Genomic DNA, 17,695 nt, shown 5'->3' with positions numbered 1-17,695 from the left:
TTTAATATTTTGTTTAATTTTAATATTTTTTAATTTCAATTTTTCTACTTCATTAATTCTTTTACTCCCTTCAAAATGATGAAACGAAGGAATTCACCCCAAAAGAAAGAGCACAAAGAAACGACAGCCAGGGATTTAACCAACACAGATACAAGCAAGATGTCTGAACCAGAATTTAGAATCACGATAATAAGAATACTAGGTGGAGTCAAAAATATATTAGAATCCCTTTCTGCAGAGATAAAAGAAGTAAAAAATAGAATGAAATTAAAAATGGTATAACTGAGCTGAAATCACAGGTGGATACCCTGGTGGCACAGATGGATGAGGCAGAACAGAGATTCAGCGATATAGAGGACAAACTTATAGAGAATAATGAAGCAGAAAAGAAGAGGGAGATTAAGGCAAAAGAGCACAATTTAGGAATTAGAGAAATCAGTGACTCACTAAAAAGGAACAAAATCAGAAACATAGGGGTCCCAGAAGACAAAGAGAGAGAAATAGGGGTGGAAGGGTTATGTGAGCAAAATCATAGCAGAAAACTTTCTTAACCTGGGGAAAGACACAGACATCAAAATCCAGGAAGCACAGAGGACCCCCATTAGATTCAACAGAAACCAACCATCAACAAGGCATATCATAGTCAAATTCACAAAATACTCAGGCAAAGAGAGAATCATGAAAGCAGAAAGGGAGAAAAAGTCCCTAACCTACAAGGGAAGACACATCAGGTTTGCAGCAGACCTATCCACAGTACCTTGGCAGGCCTGAAAGGAGTGGCAGGATTTATTCACTGTGCTGAATCAGAAAAATATGCAGCCAAGAATTCCTTATCCAGCAAGGCTGTCATTCAAAATAGGAGACATAAAAAGTTTCCCAGACAAACACAAATTAAAGGAGTTTGTGACCACTAAACCAGCCCTGCAAGAAATTTTAAGGGGGGCTCTCTGAGGGGAGAACATATGAAAAGAAAAACAAAAGTATATATACATGAATCCCAAAAGCAACAAAGATTAGAAAGGACTAGAGAACACCACCAGAAACTCTAACTCTACAAGCATGATAATGACAATAAATTCATATCTTTCAGTACTCACTCTAAACGTCAATAGACTCAAAGCTCCAATCAAAAGACATAGGGTAACAGAATGGATAAGAAAACAAGATCCATCTAGATGCTGTTTACAAGAAACTCACTTTAGATCTGAAGACACCTTCAGATTGAAAATAAGGGGATGGAGAACCATCTATCATGCTAATCCTCAACAAAAGAAAGCCACAGTAGCCATACTTACATCAGACAATCTACACTTCAAAATGAAGACTGTATCAAGAGATGCAGAAGGGCATTATATCGTAATCAAGGGGTCTAGCCACCAAGAAGACCTAACGATTGTAAACATTTATGCGCCAAATGTGGCAGCACCCAAATATATAAATCCATTATTCACAAACATAAAGAAACCCATCGATAGTAATACCATAAGAGTAGGAGACTTCAACACCCCACTCACAGCAATGGACAGATCATCTAAGCAAAAAATCAACAGGGAAACAATGGCTTTGAATGACACACTGGACCACATGGACTTAACAGATATATTCAGAACATTTCATCCTAAAGCAGCAGAATATACATTCTTCTCCAGTGCACATGGAACGGTCTCCAGAATAGACCATATACTGGGACACAAATCAGCCCTCAACAAGCACAAAAAGATCGAGATCATATCGTGCATATTTTCAGACCACAATGCTATGAAACTCGAAATCAACCACAAGAAAAATATTTGGAAAGGTAACAAATACTTGGAGACTGAAGAACATCCTACTAAGGAATGAATGGGCTAACCAAGCAGTTAAAGAGGAAATTCAAAAGTATTTGGAAGTCAATGAAAATGATAACACCACAACCCAAAGCCTCTGGGACGCAGCAAAGGCCGTCATAAGAGGAAAGTATATAGCAATCCAGGCCTTCCCAAAGAAGGAAGAAAGATCTCAGATACACAATCTAACCTTACACCTTAAGGAGCTGGAAAAAGAACAGCAAATAAAACCCAAAACCAGAAGAAGACAAGGAATAATAAAGATTAGAGCACAAATTAATGCTATCAAAACAAACAAACAAGCAAACAAAAACAGTAGAACAGATCAATGAAACCAGAAGCTGGTTTGATCAAAAAGAAAAAGGAAAGGACCCAAATGAATAAAATCAGGAATGAAAGAGGAAAGATCACAACCAACACAGCAGAAATAAAAACAATAATAAGAGAATATTATGAGCAATTATATGCCAATAAAACGGGAAATCTGGAAGAAATGGAAAAATTCCTAGAAACGTATACACCACCAAAACTGAAACAGGAAGAAATAGAAAATTTGAACAGACCCATAACCAGTAAGGAAATCAAATTAGTAATCAAAAATCTCCCAAAAAACAAGAGTCCAGGGCCAGACGGCTTTCCACGGGAATTCTACCAAACATTTAAGGAAGAGTTAACACCTGTTCTCTTGAAGGTGTTCCAAAAAACAGAAATGGAAGGGAAATTTCCAAGCTCTTTCTATGAAGGCAGCATTACCTTGATTTCAAAACCAGACAGAGACCCCACTAAAAAGCAGAACTATAGACCAATTCTCCTGATGAACACGGATGCAAAAATCCTCAATAAGATATTAGCCAACCAGATCCAACAATACATGAAAAAAAATTATTCACCACGACCAAGTGGATTTATACCTGAGATGCAGGGCTGGTTCAATATCTGCAAAACAATTAACAAGATTCATCACATCAATAAAAGAAAGGACAAGAACCATATGATCCTCTCAATAGATGCACAGAGAGCATTTGTCAAAATACAGCATCCTTTCTTGATAAAAACCCTCAAGAAAGTAGGGATAGAAGGAGCATACCTCGAGATCATAAAGCCATATATGAGCGACCCAATGCTAATATCATCCTCAATGGGGAAAAACTGAGAGCTTTCCCCCTAAGGTCAGGAACAAGACAGGGATGTCCACTCTCGCCACTGTTAATCAACATAGTATTGGAAGTCTTAGCGTCAGCCATCAGAAAACACAAAGAAATAAAAGGCATCCAAATCAGCCAGGAGGAGGTCAAACTTTCACTCTCCACAGATGACATGATACTCTATATGGAAAACCCAAAAGATTCCACCAAAAAACTGCTAGAATTGATTCATGAATTCAGTAAAGTTGCAGTATATAAAATCAACGCACAGAACTCGGTTGCATTCCTATACCCTAACAATGAAGCGACAGAAAGAGAAATCAAGGAATCAATCCCATTTACAGTTGTACAAAAAAACATAAAATACTTAGGAATAAATACCTACGAGGTAAAAGAATCTATACACTGAAAACTATAAAAAGCTTATGAAAGAAATTGAAGACACAAAAAAATGGAAAAAGATTCCATGCTCATGGATTAGAAGAACAAATACAGTTAAAATGTCAATACTACCCAAAGCAATCTACATATTCAATGCAATCCCTATCAAAATAACACCAGCATTCTTCACAGAGCTAGAACAAATAATCCTAAAATTTTTAAGGAACCAGAAAAGACCCCGAATAGCCAAAGCGATCTTGAAAAAGAAAACCAAAGCAGGAGGCATCACAATCCCAGACCTCAAGCTATACTACAAAGCTGTAATCATCAAGACAGTATGGTACTGGCACAAAAACAGACACTCAGATCAATGGAACAGAATAGAGAACCCAGAAATGGACCCACAAACTTATGGCCAACTAATCTTTGATAAAGCAGGAAAGAATGTCCAATGGAATAAAGACAGTCTCTTCCGCAAGTGGTGCTGGGAAAACTGGACAGCGACATGCAGAAGAATGAACCTGGACCACTTTCTTACACCATACACAAAAATAAACTCAAAATGGATGAAAGACCTCAATGTAAGGCAGGAAACCATCAGAATCCTCGAGGAGAAAACAGGCAAAAACCTCTTTGATCCTGGCCACAGCAACTTCTTACTCAACACATCTCCGGAGGCAAGGAAAACAAAAGTAAAAATGAACTACTGGGACCTCATCAAAATAAAAAGCTTCTGCATGGTTAGGGAAACAATCAGCAAAACTAAAAGGCAACCTACAGAATTAGGGAAGATATTTGCAAACGACATATCAGATAAAGGGTTAGTATCCAAAATCTATAAAGAGCTTATCAAACTCAACACCCAAAAAACAAATAATCCAGTGAAGAAATGGGCAAAAGACATGAACAGACACTTCTCCAAAGAACACATCCAGATGACCAACCGACACATAAAAAAATGTTCAACATCACTCATCATCAGGGAAATACAAATCAAAACCACGATGAGATACCACCTCACACCTGTCAGAATGGCTAACGTTAACAACTCAGGCAACAACAGATGTTGGCAAGGATGCAGAGAAAGAGGATCTCTTTTGCATTGTTGGTGGGAGTGCAAGCTGGTGCAGCCACTCTGGAAAACAGTATGGAGGTTCCCCAAAAAACTAAGAATAGAACTACCCTACGACCCAGCAATTGCACTACTAGGCATTTATCCAAGGAATACAGGTGTGCTGTTTTGAAGGGACACATGCACCCCCGTGTTATAGCAGCACTGTCAACAAGAGTCAAAGTATGGAAAGAGCCCAAATGTCCATCAATGGATGAATGGATAAAGAAGAAGTGGTATATATATACAATAGAGTATTACTCGGCAATCAAAAGAATGAAATCTTGCCATTTGCAACTATGTGGATGGAACTAGAGGGTATTATGCTAAGCCAAATTAGTCAGAGAAAGACAAAAATCATGACTTCACTCATATGAGGACTTTAAGAGACAAAACAGATGAACATAAGGGAAGGGAAAAGTAATATAAAAACAGGAAGAGGGACAAAACAGAAGAGACTCATAAATATGGAGAACAAACTGAGGGTTACTGGAGGGGTTGTGGGGGAGGGATGGGCTAAATGGGTAAGGGGCACTAAGGAATCTACTCCCGAAATCATTGTTGCACTATATGCTAATTTGGATGTAAATTTTTAAAAATATAAATTAAAATTAAAAAAAAAGAGCAACACCCCAGAACAAGACTGGAAATACATTCCACAATACTGCCTTTTGGTAAATTCTGTAAGGAAATAGGCTAGAAACCTGTGCCAAGCTGAGTCATATTGAAGCCCAAGGCAAAAGGAAAAATCAGTCATACTTATCTTGACTTTATCAAATTAAATTAAAATTGTATTTTGTTCATCATATAGTTTTATACCTTCATTTTTATTTCTTTTTAAAAGTTGCATTAAAATGTTTTTTTTTTATCTCGATTACTGAGCTTCTTGGCAGCAATTTAAATTTTGTACATCCTAGCCCCGGCCCTGGCGATAACTATAAACAGCTCGTCGTTGACTCTAGTTCATCAAAAACCCAAATTCTATCTTCCCCATGCACATAAAGGACAGCTCTGATAATGACAGTTCCTTAATAATAACATCAGCCTGTCCACTGATGTAAGGTCTATATGGTACTTCCATATCATTTCATTTATCCTCATAGTAAGCTTGGCGAAAACATCAGTAAGACCTCATTTTTTGTAGGGAGAGCATGAGACTTTGTCTTGGTGGGAAACTAACCTTTCCAAGATTATTTTGGACAGGGATGGCGTATAACTAATCTTTCTAGAACTCCCAGTGTCTAGGACAACTTCTTATAATTCAAGAGTCAGACTCCGTGCCTCCAAATCCTGGATCCACCATTTCCTGGATGGCTGTGTGACCTTGAGCAAATTGCCGAATTTTCCTAAGCTTCATTTTGTCATCTGCAAAATACAGATAAGAATAATCGATTTGTTGTGAGGATGAAATAAATTTATCTGTGTAATGTTCTTAGCAATGTGTTTGGCCCAGAGTAGGAGCTTAATAAATGTTAACTATTACTGCATGTAGTACAGACTTGAAATCATCACATCACAGAAAGGACCAACTGTCATGATAAACTTTCAGTGGGGGACATCTTTCAGCTGCCATCAAATCACCCTGAGAAGGGAGCTTTCATCAGAATCTATTATCAGAAAAGTTATCTGAATCCTAGAAATAGTCAAAAGAGATTTCTGAGTTTTCTTTTGATGCCATTCTGGTCTTGACTTTCTGTTTCCTGAGCTATTTTATAACTCTGTAAGGGCACAGGTTGGCTTGTAGAATTTTGACTGATAGAGATACAAGTAATTTTAATCCAGGGAAGCAGATACGCCATAGATTGCAATGCATGGCCCTACTGAACTTGAACCCAGCAATGTGTGTGTGTGTGTGTGTGTGTGTGTGTGTGTGTGTGTATATATACATATATATATATATATGATTGCATGTATGTATATATCCCCAGCTTCTCAAATTATAATCATAATTATATATAATATATATTCATATATAGTAGATACAGTATAATTAAATATAATTGTATATAATGTGTGTATGTATACATATATATTTATTATATGTTACATAACATAATTATATGCAACATATTATATATTATATAATAATTGTAATTATATAACACATTATAACATATAATTATGTTATAGTTATATCATAAAATTATATGTAATATATACATATGTACATCTATAACTATATATGTATATTATACACATATATATTTTATACATATACACGTATGTATATATCCCTGGCTTTCCAAATGCTCTTTGGACAGGTTTCAACATAGTACTGGTTCTTTAATTAATGAGTTGAATAAAATCTTTGACATGTATGCCTTTTGTATTTGCATGAGTCTTTTTTGTTGTTTTTAGAGTCATGCTTTTTTAACCTTTTGAAAATTATATTTTAACACCATGCACAGAGACAAGGCTTTCTCTGGGGACCCAAATGAGGCCCTTAAGGAAGCCACGTGATTCCTGGCTGAACAGAAACATCCCAGCAACACCTTTCAAATTTGAGTTGGCCACTGAGCAGCGCTGGACCTGGCCCCCTGCCTCAGGCACAGACAGTGTGGGAGTGTTAGGACTTCATGCCCCAGCTCCACTGAGTAGCTTTCCTCCCCTGCTTCGAAATGAGGTTCCAGGTCAGAGCAGAGGCTGTACCAGCCCCCTAGAGCTCACCAACTATTTGGCAAAGTGCAGAGATAACATTCTGTGCGAATTTCCTCACATTGTTCTGCCTGCCTCTAAATGCTCCCAGATGGTTTACTCTAGAGATAAGTATCGGGAGAAGGGTGGAGAACTTGGGTCTCCCCCTCCACATGTCCCAGTCATTCCCACTTTTACCTCCCAGTCACTCAAGATGAATGTGACCTTGTCTCACCTTCTCATTCTGCTACTTTCTGGCAAAAGCTGGAATTAGTCTTTTACCTCCTTCAGAGTCCAAATGAAAATGCCTCCTACCGGGGTCAGAATAAAACTTTAGTGTTGCCCAGTGGGGCTTGTGGTAATGGTGAGCTGTCTCTGAGTACTGCCTTTGTGGGGTCCAGTGGGGGGTGTTATAGAGGGAGCCACATTCCAGTATCCTCTTCCCTCAGCCCAGCCCTCAATCTGCTTCCAACCAGGACCTCTTAGTTTCCTTCCTTTGTTCCCACCCTCTCCCCAAGCCCCTTCCAAATTGCAAGAGAAAACTTTGGATCAAGCCAAGGAGAGAAAAGGAGCCATCTTACCTTAGCTTTAATTTTAAAAAATCATTCCTTCAACAGATATAAATTGATTTTTTCATATTTGTCACATACTATGCTAGGGGACGGGGTCACAATAGACTCCAGCAATTTTAGGAGTTTACATCCAAGTGGGAAGGGAGGGAGACAGTAAGTCACTAAATAAATGAGTGCATATATAATATCATTATGGATTATCATGAGTGCTATGAACTAAATACAGGGTGGTAGAGTATCTCCTCCAGATATGGTTGTTAGGGAAGAGTCCTCCAAGAAAGAGATACTTAAGCTCAGATATAGAGGATGAGGGAAAAGCCAGGCTGGGGAAAGTGTGTAGGGAGGAGACTAGAGTGGCCAGCAACCACAATGTCATGGTGTGTGAAAGACAGCCCCCAAGATGGCCCCAAGTGAGTCTCACCTCCTGATACTCACACCCTTATGTATCTCCCTCTCACGCTGAATAGGACTGGTCTACGTAACCAATAAAATGTTGCAAAAGTTAAGGAATGGGACTTTCAAGCCTACGTCACAAAGGACATTGCAGATTCTGTTGTGCTGTCTTGGATCACTCAAGCAGCACTACGGAGTGATCCACATGGCAAGGAACTGAGGCCTCCTGCAAAAAGCAAAGTGAATGAGCCACCTTGGAAGCAGGTCCTCCAGTTAAGCCTCCAGATCAATACAGCCTCATGAGAGACACCTTGAACCGGAACCACCCAGCTAAGTCATTTCTCAGCTCCTGACCCACTGACACTGTGTGAGGCATTAAATGTTGATGGCTATCATTTATGTGAGCCCTGGGTAATTTGATAGGAGGAGGTCAATGTCCCACTCAAGTACCCAGGTACAGCACAGACTCAACCTTCCTATACTTTTTGTAATATTTGGGCCCTCGGTGGATGGGATGGTGCCCACCCACATTGGGGAGAGCCAGCTACTTCACTCAAGTCAACACCAATTCAAATGCTGATCGCTTTTGGAAACACCCTCATAGAAACATCCAGAAATCATGTCTACCAGACGACTTTGTATACTGCAGCCCAGTCAAGTTGACACATAAACTTCACTATCACAAAGACAACACCTAGGTTTTCAGTTAAAGTAACTGGGTGGAAGGCGGTGCCATTCACTGAGATGGAGAAAACACAGAGAAATAGGTTTGGAGGTAACAGAATCAAAAGAGAAAGAGTAGCTCATCTCCCAGTTTTTATTACATTTGGGAGCCTTTGGTACAACATGGGTATAATCATACAGACACGACATTAGATTCACCTTATCAGCCCAGTTTTATTCAGTAGCCCTCTTTCAGCTCCTTGGATCTTGGCACTGTGCAAGATCCACCTGTCCTTTGCTCACCTTGCATGCTGCTGGGTACCACAGTCCAAAGTTACCACAGGGCCATTTTTGCAATTGTATGGTTAGCACCCATTTCACTGAATTCTCCTCTCAGAATCCCGGTGGTCTGCTCATTAATAAAGGACACAATCTTGTGCCTTTGAGCCCAGTGACATCAACCTCTCAGGAGAGCATAGCACTTGCTCCGGCAGCACATAGGAGAAAATTGGAATGAATCAGAGAAGATTCTCATGGCTCTCTGCACAAGGATGACACACAACCTCTCCAGAAAGTGTAGTATGATTCTTGGTTTCAATGGGTTTCTCTCATCCCTACTGCCCTGAGTTTCTTTATTTGTTTGTGCTAAAGGCTGAATTGTTTAAAATTTGCTATCATAGCTGTAAGCCAAAAGCCAAGTCTTAATTGTGCTCTGTGTAATGGATTAATGAGAGCAAGTAAACAGCCATATTATATAGAGTAATTGATGAAGGGCAATGCTTTGTAAGGCTACATTAACACATGAAGTAATTTCATACATTTTAATGGGATTTGGTGGTTGTTCTTATTTGTTTGTTTCTGTCATGTTTTTTAGCAGAATGGAGGTCAATCTGAGGGCTTGCAATGAAAAAATTTCTTTCTCACTAAAAGTTATAGTGCGTTTCAACTTCAGATGATGTGCCCTGTTCTGAGGGATTTTCAAGTGGAGAACTATGTTGGCTGTCAAACAGTCTCAGGAAGGGTGGCCCCCAGGGTCAAGTCCTAGGGTCTGTCCCACCCCTCCTGGCAATTCTCAAACCACCTGCTCCCCCCACATCATATTGAAGATGTCAGGCTAGATCTCAAAACATCAAGCCTCATGACAGCTGTGCCTTGTTAGCCATGACTCTAACTCTGTCCCCAGACTATAAGTTCCCAGGAGCTTAGTGGCAGCAAGTGGAGCTTATTACAATGGATTTTACCAAGCACTCTGCACAGTGTCAGTAAATGCTGGCTGCTATCACTCAAAAGAAAGACAGGAAAAGTTACATATTATCAAGGCAAATGTAGATATGGATGCCACACCTATTTATGAATGGAAAAAAGACCAAAGGAGGTACAACAAAACATTGGCAAAGGTTACCACTGTGAAATAGGATGGCACTTCATTTTTTTATTTTTTGCCTTTCAATATTTTCTATAATAAATGTTTCTTCATTCAACAAATACTTTTTGCATGATTACTACATATTAGGCATTGTGCTAGGCACTGGGGGATATAAAGATGGAACAGACACAGTCCCAGCTGCAGAGTCGATATCCAGCGTGGGGGACAGATAAGGACAAAGGTGAGAGACAATGCACAGCTTCAAGGCCATCATCAACATCATATACATCCCAGACCTGAATATTTAGCTGAGTTTTCCTGCAGATGAACATACCGAGTTTTGAAAAAGGATGTCTTTATGGGGCACCTGGGTGTCTCAGTCAGTTAAGTGCCAGACTCTGAGGTCATGATCTCAGTTCATGAGTTCAAGCCCCGCATCGTGCTCTGTGCTGACAGCTCAAAGCCTGGAGCCTGCTTCAGATTCTGTGTCTCCCTCTCTCTCTGCCCCTCCCTTGCTCTCCACCCCTCCCCCATTCACACTGTGTTGTTCTTTCAAAAATAAATAAACATTAAAAATTTTTTTAGATTCTGTGTCTCCCTCTCTCTCTGACCCTCCCCCGTTCATGCTCTGTCTCTCTCTGTCCCAAAAATAAAAATAAAAAAAAAAAAACGTTGAAAAAAAAAATTTTTTTTAAAAAAGAAAAAAGGATGTCTTTTTAAAATTCACATAAAACCATCACATAGGGGCTGCAGGGTGGTGCACCTGGCTGGCTCAGTCGGTAGAGCATGCAACTCTTGATCTCAGAGTTGTGAGTTTGAGCCTCACATTGGGTGTAGAGATTACTTAAAAAATCTTTTAAAAAAAACCATCAAATGGGGGAGGAGTATCCATGAACAATTGTAGAGCAATATAAAAGTAGTGACAGAGACACAAAAGATATCATGTAAGCAGGTCTGAAGGTGAGGTCTTTGGGAATGGGAGAAGCTTTCCATAGGAAGTAACATTTCCATCAAACCTGAAAGACAATAATTGCTGTTATATTTATAGCCAGGATAAAAAAAAAGTGCTTAAAAATTAGTATTGGCTGTTATTGGATGAATGGCTATTGAACATTGAATGTGAATGAATGAATGAATGAATGAATGAAAAAATAAATGTAAGATTTTTAAAAATCAGAAAGATCAAATGACTGGCCCACTTACCACCAATGTGAGGAAAAATCAGAAGTGGAAAAACAATTGCTCGACTTTCAGCCCAGAGTTGTTCCTCAGGCCCTTGCTACTCAAAGTGTGGTCCACAGGCTAGTGACATCAACATCACCCAGAACTTGTTAGAAATTCAGAACCTCAGGCCCCATCCCAAGCCCACCAAATCAGAATAAGCATTTTAGCCAGAACACAGATGATTTGCGTGCACACTGAAGCTTATGAAGGCTAGGCTTGTGATTCACAGTCTCAGCTACACGTTAGAATCACCTGGGAGCTTATATAAATCTAATTGCCCAGGACGGCTTGGTGGTTACAAGCACAAGTCCTAGGTCTCATTTCTGGGTTCTCTGGTTGATTAACTGTGTTACCTTAGGGCAGATCCATGACTTTTGGTGCCTTGGTTTCTTCATCTATGTGGTAGGCAGCTACTGACCTGGTTCCCAAAGGTTCCTGTCTCCTGGTATTCTGTAATCCCCTCCCCTGGAGTGTGGGCTAGGGCTTCATGACTTGTTTCGATGGACAGAATACAGCAAGAGCAATAGGACATCATCACCAAGTTTAGGTAACAAAAGCCTATGACTCCCATCTTTCTCAGTCTCTGACTCTTCTCATGCACTCACTTTGGTGAAGCAAGTTGCCATATTGTGAGCTTTCCTATGAAGAGCCCCACATGGCAAAGAACTGGGTTTCTCCATAGGAAAGTTCACAATATGGCAACTTGCTTCATGGCAAGGAACTCTGGTCAACAGCCAACAAGGAACTGGGGCCCTGAGTCTATTCTGCCAACAGCCACATGACTTAGCTTGGAAGTAAGTTCTTCTCTAGTCAAGCCTCAAGGTCACTGCAGCCTGGCCAATGCCTTGATCACAGACTTAAAAGAGACACTGAGCCCAAAGACCAGCTAAGCCACACCTGGCTGCTTGATCCACAAAAACTGTGAGAAAATAAATGTTTGTTGTATTAAGCCACTAAATTTTGGCTGCACAATTAGATAACTAAGATAACCCATAAGGTGGTAATGACATTAGCATTCATTGATAGAGTTATTGCAAGGTTAAATAATTCGCATGAAGTGCTTAGAACAGGGCCTGGCATATAATAAATATCATATATGTTTTGCTATTAGATATTATTAGAAACCAGTGATGCCCTTGGTACCTACTGAAGAATGTAAATCCTTTGGGCATCCTTTTTGACCCCAAAGGCCCTCATTGTTCCAGTTTCTCAAGTATGCTGTAGTCTGGAAGGCCACTCGATGTAGGAGACACCCCCACATGTCTACCGTGAGATGAGAACATTCTACATCAACTGCGTTACTCATTGCGTCTGTGATTTTAGTCATGCCTAAGCTCACTTCCTCTTAGCCCTGCCCAGGGTTTGTTGATTTCAGCCAAACAATATCATTTGTTTCAGCCAAACTATACCATATCAATTCCTCAGTTTAACTAAATTTAGTTTCTGTCATTTGCTGTCAAGAGTCCTAACTTATGCACAGGGATTAAGGGAGATGTTCTAGAAAAGATCCAACTGAGATCTGGAGAGTAAGGCAGATGTAAATGTGTGGAGGAGAGAGAGTGTTGGAAGACGGTGTAAGGCCAAAGGAACAACTTGCACAATAGCTCGGATTTCTCGAGATGAGAGGAAGTAAGACACGTCTGAGGGCCAGAAACAAAACAATGTGGCTGGAGTGCAGTGCAGGGGGCAGAAAGTACATGACACGTGAGAGGGACCAAAGTATGCCCCTTGCACACCAGGTAGGAGTTGGGATTCAATTTGAGGGCACAGGCTCAACGCTGACGGGTTTTAAGTTAGAGGCTGACAAACCACAGCTCTGAGTCAAATCTGCCTTCTGCCCATTTTGGTAAACACGTCTTTATTGGAACATAGCCAGAGCCACTCACGTACACAGAGGGCTCCTTTTACGATGCAAATGCAGAGCTGAGCAGTTGTAACAGAGACAGCATAGCCTGTGAAGACTAAGACATTGACCATCTGACTCTTTACAGAAGAAGTTGCCGGTCTCTGTTTTAAGCGAATGGGTTCTATGCTCACACCTGCTCTACACAGATTCTGGATGCAGATTGAGAATGTGCTGACACAGGGGCAGAGAGGCGGCCACCTTTCCCTTCCTTATACCCCATCTGAGGCCAACACTCAGCTGTCCTTACGTAAGAGATACTAGGGGGAGAGGGAGGAGCGGGGCTGATGGTTTGGGTGGTCCATGGACAAGTAAATCAGATTCTACAGGAGTTGGCTACATTTTCAATAAATATTTTGGAGAATAAGAGAGACAAAATAGAAATACATTATTTTCCTTCTGTTGTTAATACATCAGACAATATGGTGGCAAGTTAAATACAAAAAAAACCCTGGAGTTAGGGGCATGTGGGTGGCTCAGTCAGTTAAGCATCTGACTCTTGATCTTGGCTCAGATCATGATCTCACAGTTGGTGGGTTCCAGCCCCACCTTGGGCTCTGCACTGACGGTGCAGAGCCTGCTTGGGATTCTCTCTCTCCCACTCTCTGTCCCTCCCCGACTCAAGCTTATTCTCTCTCACAAAATAAACAAACTTAAAATCTAGAGTCGGTTAGTAGTTTAAAACAAAACAAAAACCAAAATGCCATCCCCCAGGCCTGACGTCTACTTGTGCAATGACCCTCTCCTCACCGACAGTCTCTGCAGCAGTACAAATCTGGGGGCGGTGTTCTTCTGCCATCAAAGGAAGGAAAGTCACAAAGAGGTGAAAAAGACTCTGCTCGTCCCAAAAGCACCGTTGCTCGGGTCCTTCTTGGGTTTACTTAGGAGTAGTGCTTGCTAAGAAAACAATTATTATTCTCTAACTTTGGTTAGGAGTGGGGAGGGCGAGATAGAAAATGTGAAGCCAAGGGGAGTTGTTTCTTCAGGACAGCTGGCAGAGACCCAAAGTACAAAGTTGTCTACAAACTCTCGAATCAGTGTGAGACTTGCAAGAGAACTATGTGCTGGCAACGTGGGCTGGCCCGCCTTGCCAGAGCAGAATTGAAACCATACCTCTACCTCTTGCAGACATCACCCAGTGGAAGGATGTTCTTATAAATCCCAGCCTGGAGGCCATCTCATCTACAGCCCCCTCCCTGTTCCCCTTCTCTTTCACTCCTCAAACCAGAAGAACTTAATAAAAACAGAAGGAACACATCTCTCCAGAGCTTCTCTGAACTGAAAGAAGTAGGGAAATAAAAATACACAGAGGATGAATATGACCCCTCTGGTCACTTCTGATTGGCTTCCAGCAGCCTCCACCATCGTGGCCCATTTGATCTGAGCCACACCGTGTGATGTGAAGCCCATGGGTGTGAGGGTTGGGGGGGTCACAGTGCCTGCAGCATCACGAGACCTCAGAACCAGCTGCCTTTACCTGAACCACTCTCCTCTGTTCCTAGCATAGGAATCCCATGTTGCTCTATGAAAATCTGACCTCAGTCTAGAGAAACTCTCAACTTAGCCCAGAGAGAATACAAATAATTACACCCTGGATTACTATACTTGCACTGAAAACCCCCAATGCATCACAACTATAGAAGTGGAGAAAGGATTCTTCTGCTCTGGGACAGACCTCACTGTTTCCACTGGGAGGTCCTGAACTTGGCTTGGCATCCAAGGTTCTCCATAATTTGACATGATTCTCTCAACTTCTTCCCTGTCACTCCCTACACAAACACTGCCAAACAGATTTTGTCCTTCATGCATGCCTATGGAGACCCCAGCTCCCATCTTTGCTCCTTCACCCTCATCGGGTCCCTCCACATCCAGGAAGAAGCTTCAGTAAAAAGAAGGAAGTACCAATATACCTGTAAAGAGATAGTGTTCCCCCACAAAGCTAGACCCAGTTTTCCATCCACCCAGTAACCAGGAATTTCATTTGGTAAATACAGGGGGGTATTTTTTGCCAAAGCATTTTTGCTTCATGCACTATCTCAAAAGAAACATGATGTTAAGTCTTATTAAGAGTTCAATGATATTGCTAGAAATTGGTGGAGAGAGAGAGAGAGAGAGAGAGAGAACAGGGACAGAGAGAGAGGGAGGAAGAGAATCCCAAGCAGACTCCATGCCCAGAGTGGAGACTGACACACAGCTTGATCTCATAATCCTGAGATCATGACCTGAGCTGAGATCAAGAGTTGGACACTCAGGGGCGCCTGGGTGGCGCAGTCGGTTAAGCGTCCGACTTCAGCCAGGTCACGATCTCGCGGTCCATGAGTTCGAGCCCCGCGTCGGGCTCTGGGCTGATGGCTCAGAGCCTGGAGCCTGTTTCTGATTCTGTGTCTCCCTCTCTCTCTGCCCCTCCCCCGTTCATGCTCTGTCTCTCTCTGTCCCAAAAAATAAATAAATGTTGAAAAAAATTAAAAAAAAAAAAAAGAGTTGGACACTCAATTGACTGAGCCACCCAGGCACTCCCCTATATATTTTGAAATGCATCTTCTTTCTGGTAAAATCATTCTACAACAAAGGCACTAAAAGAAGGGGGTTGTTTCAAAAATGTCACTGCAAGCAAGACTCAGGGCTATACTGTAGTGCACTCCAACGTTGAAGGATAAAGTTGACTTACTACATAAAAATTGAATCTTAGTCAGGAAGATTCAGGTGATGAGCTATTTGGAACGTCTCTACCAAAAAGAAAAACAAAGAGTACAGAAAATTTCTCTATGAACGTATATGTGTTTGTCTGAATAAACTTGCTATAAAGTTAACATTCTATTTAATGTTCTGGTTAAAGTTCAAACAAACAAAAACAACCTAGAACAAATGTATAACATTAGCTTTTAAAAGAGTAGCAACATCAAAGGCCAATAATGAATATTACGTTAAGCCCAGTACCTAGCACTTCTTTGGTGACCATTTGTAAGCATTGTTCCCTCCCTCCTTCTTGAAATGCACTCTTCTGCCTTCTACCTCCTGGTGTTCCTTCTACTCCTCTGGCCCCTTACTTTTATTCTACTTTGTAGGCTCATCCGTTTCTACCCACCCATTATATAATGGAGATCTTTAAGCCTCTGCTCTGGACCCTCTTTTCTTCTTCCTGTGTAATTCTCCCTTGAAGCGATGGCATGCATGCTCCAAGGTATGAATAACATCTCTAAATTGATAGCACTTATAGTGGATTGAAGAGGAGTCCAAAGAGATATGTCCAATCCTAACCAGTATCTATGAATGTAACCTTATTTGGAAATAGACTCTTGGCAAATGTAATCAAGTTAAAGATTTCAAGATGAGATGATCCTGTATTTAGTTTGGATCCTAAATCCAGTGATAGGTGACCTTATAAGTGACAGAGAAGGAGAAGGTACAGAGACATCCAGAGGGGAAAGCCATTTGAAGACAGAGATTGTAGTTATGCAGCCCTAAGCCAAGGATCACCAGCAGTCACCTGAAGCTAGAAGAGAGCCATGGAATAGATTCTGCCTCGGAGCCTCCAGAGGGAACCAACTCTGCCGACCCCTTGACTCTGGACTTCTGGCCTCCAGAACTATGAGCGAATACCTTTCTGTTGTTTAAGCAGCCAAGTGTGTAGTAATTTGTTACAGCAGGCCTAAAAACTAATATAGCGCCCAAATGTGCGGTTTAGCTCTCTGGCCTTGCCCTGAGTTCCAGACAAATACCTGTAACTGCCAATTTTACGTCTCAGAGAAACCTGAACTCAACATGTCCCTGATGTAATCCAACATCTTATCTACCTGATTAGTCAGGGCTCTCCAGAGAAATAGAACCAACAGGATATACAGTTGATCCTTGAACAACATGGGTTTGAACTGCACAGGTCCACTTATACGTGGATTTTTCTTTTACAAATACATGCTGTACTGTAAATGTATTTTCTCTTCCTTATGATTTTCTTAATAACATCTGCTTTTCTCTAGCTTACTTTATTGTAAGAATGCAGTATATCTATAACATACAAAATATGTGTTAATTGACAGTTTATGTTATCTGTAAGGCTTCCAGTCAACAGTAAGCTATCAGTAGTTAAGTTTTTGAGAGTCAAAAGTTATACATGGATTTTTGACTGCATGAGAGGTCAGCGTCCCTGACTCCTAAGTTTTTCAAGGGTCAACCATATATAGATATATATGAGGAGGTTTATTATAGGAATTGGCTCCCATGGTTATGGAGGCCAAGAAGTTCTACAATCTGCTGTCTCAAGCTAGAGAACTAGGAAAGCTGGTGAAATAATTCAGTCTGAGTCCAAAGGCCTAAGAACTGGAGTTGTGGGGGAGGACAATGGGTAAACTGGTATAAGTGCCCAAGGCTGAAGGCCTGAGAACCAGAAGCTTCAAAGCTCAAGGTCAGGAGAAGATGGACATCCCACCCAGTTCAAGAAGAGAGAGAGAGGAATTGCCCTTCCCTTTCCTCTTTAATC

The 17,695-nt window shown here is 41.0% G+C and overlaps 1 non-coding gene across 1 annotated transcript; it reads left to right on the top strand.

The window, feature by feature from the left end:
* Positions 1-9,207: 9,207 nt before the first annotated feature.
* LOC115519576 lies at positions 9,208-9,314 on the top strand. Its single transcript, XR_003970575.1, has one exon. It is a non-coding gene; the product is annotated as a U6 spliceosomal RNA (small nuclear RNA).
* Positions 9,315-17,695: the final 8,381 nt, after the last annotated feature.

This window comes from Lynx canadensis, chromosome B4 (genome assembly GCF_007474595.2).
Source record: "Lynx canadensis isolate LIC74 chromosome B4, mLynCan4.pri.v2, whole genome shotgun sequence".
Lineage (NCBI taxonomy): Eukaryota > Metazoa > Chordata > Mammalia > Carnivora > Felidae > Lynx > Lynx canadensis.
The sequence above is the reverse complement of the archived record's forward strand: the minus strand, read 5'-3'. Positions and strand labels throughout refer to the sequence as shown.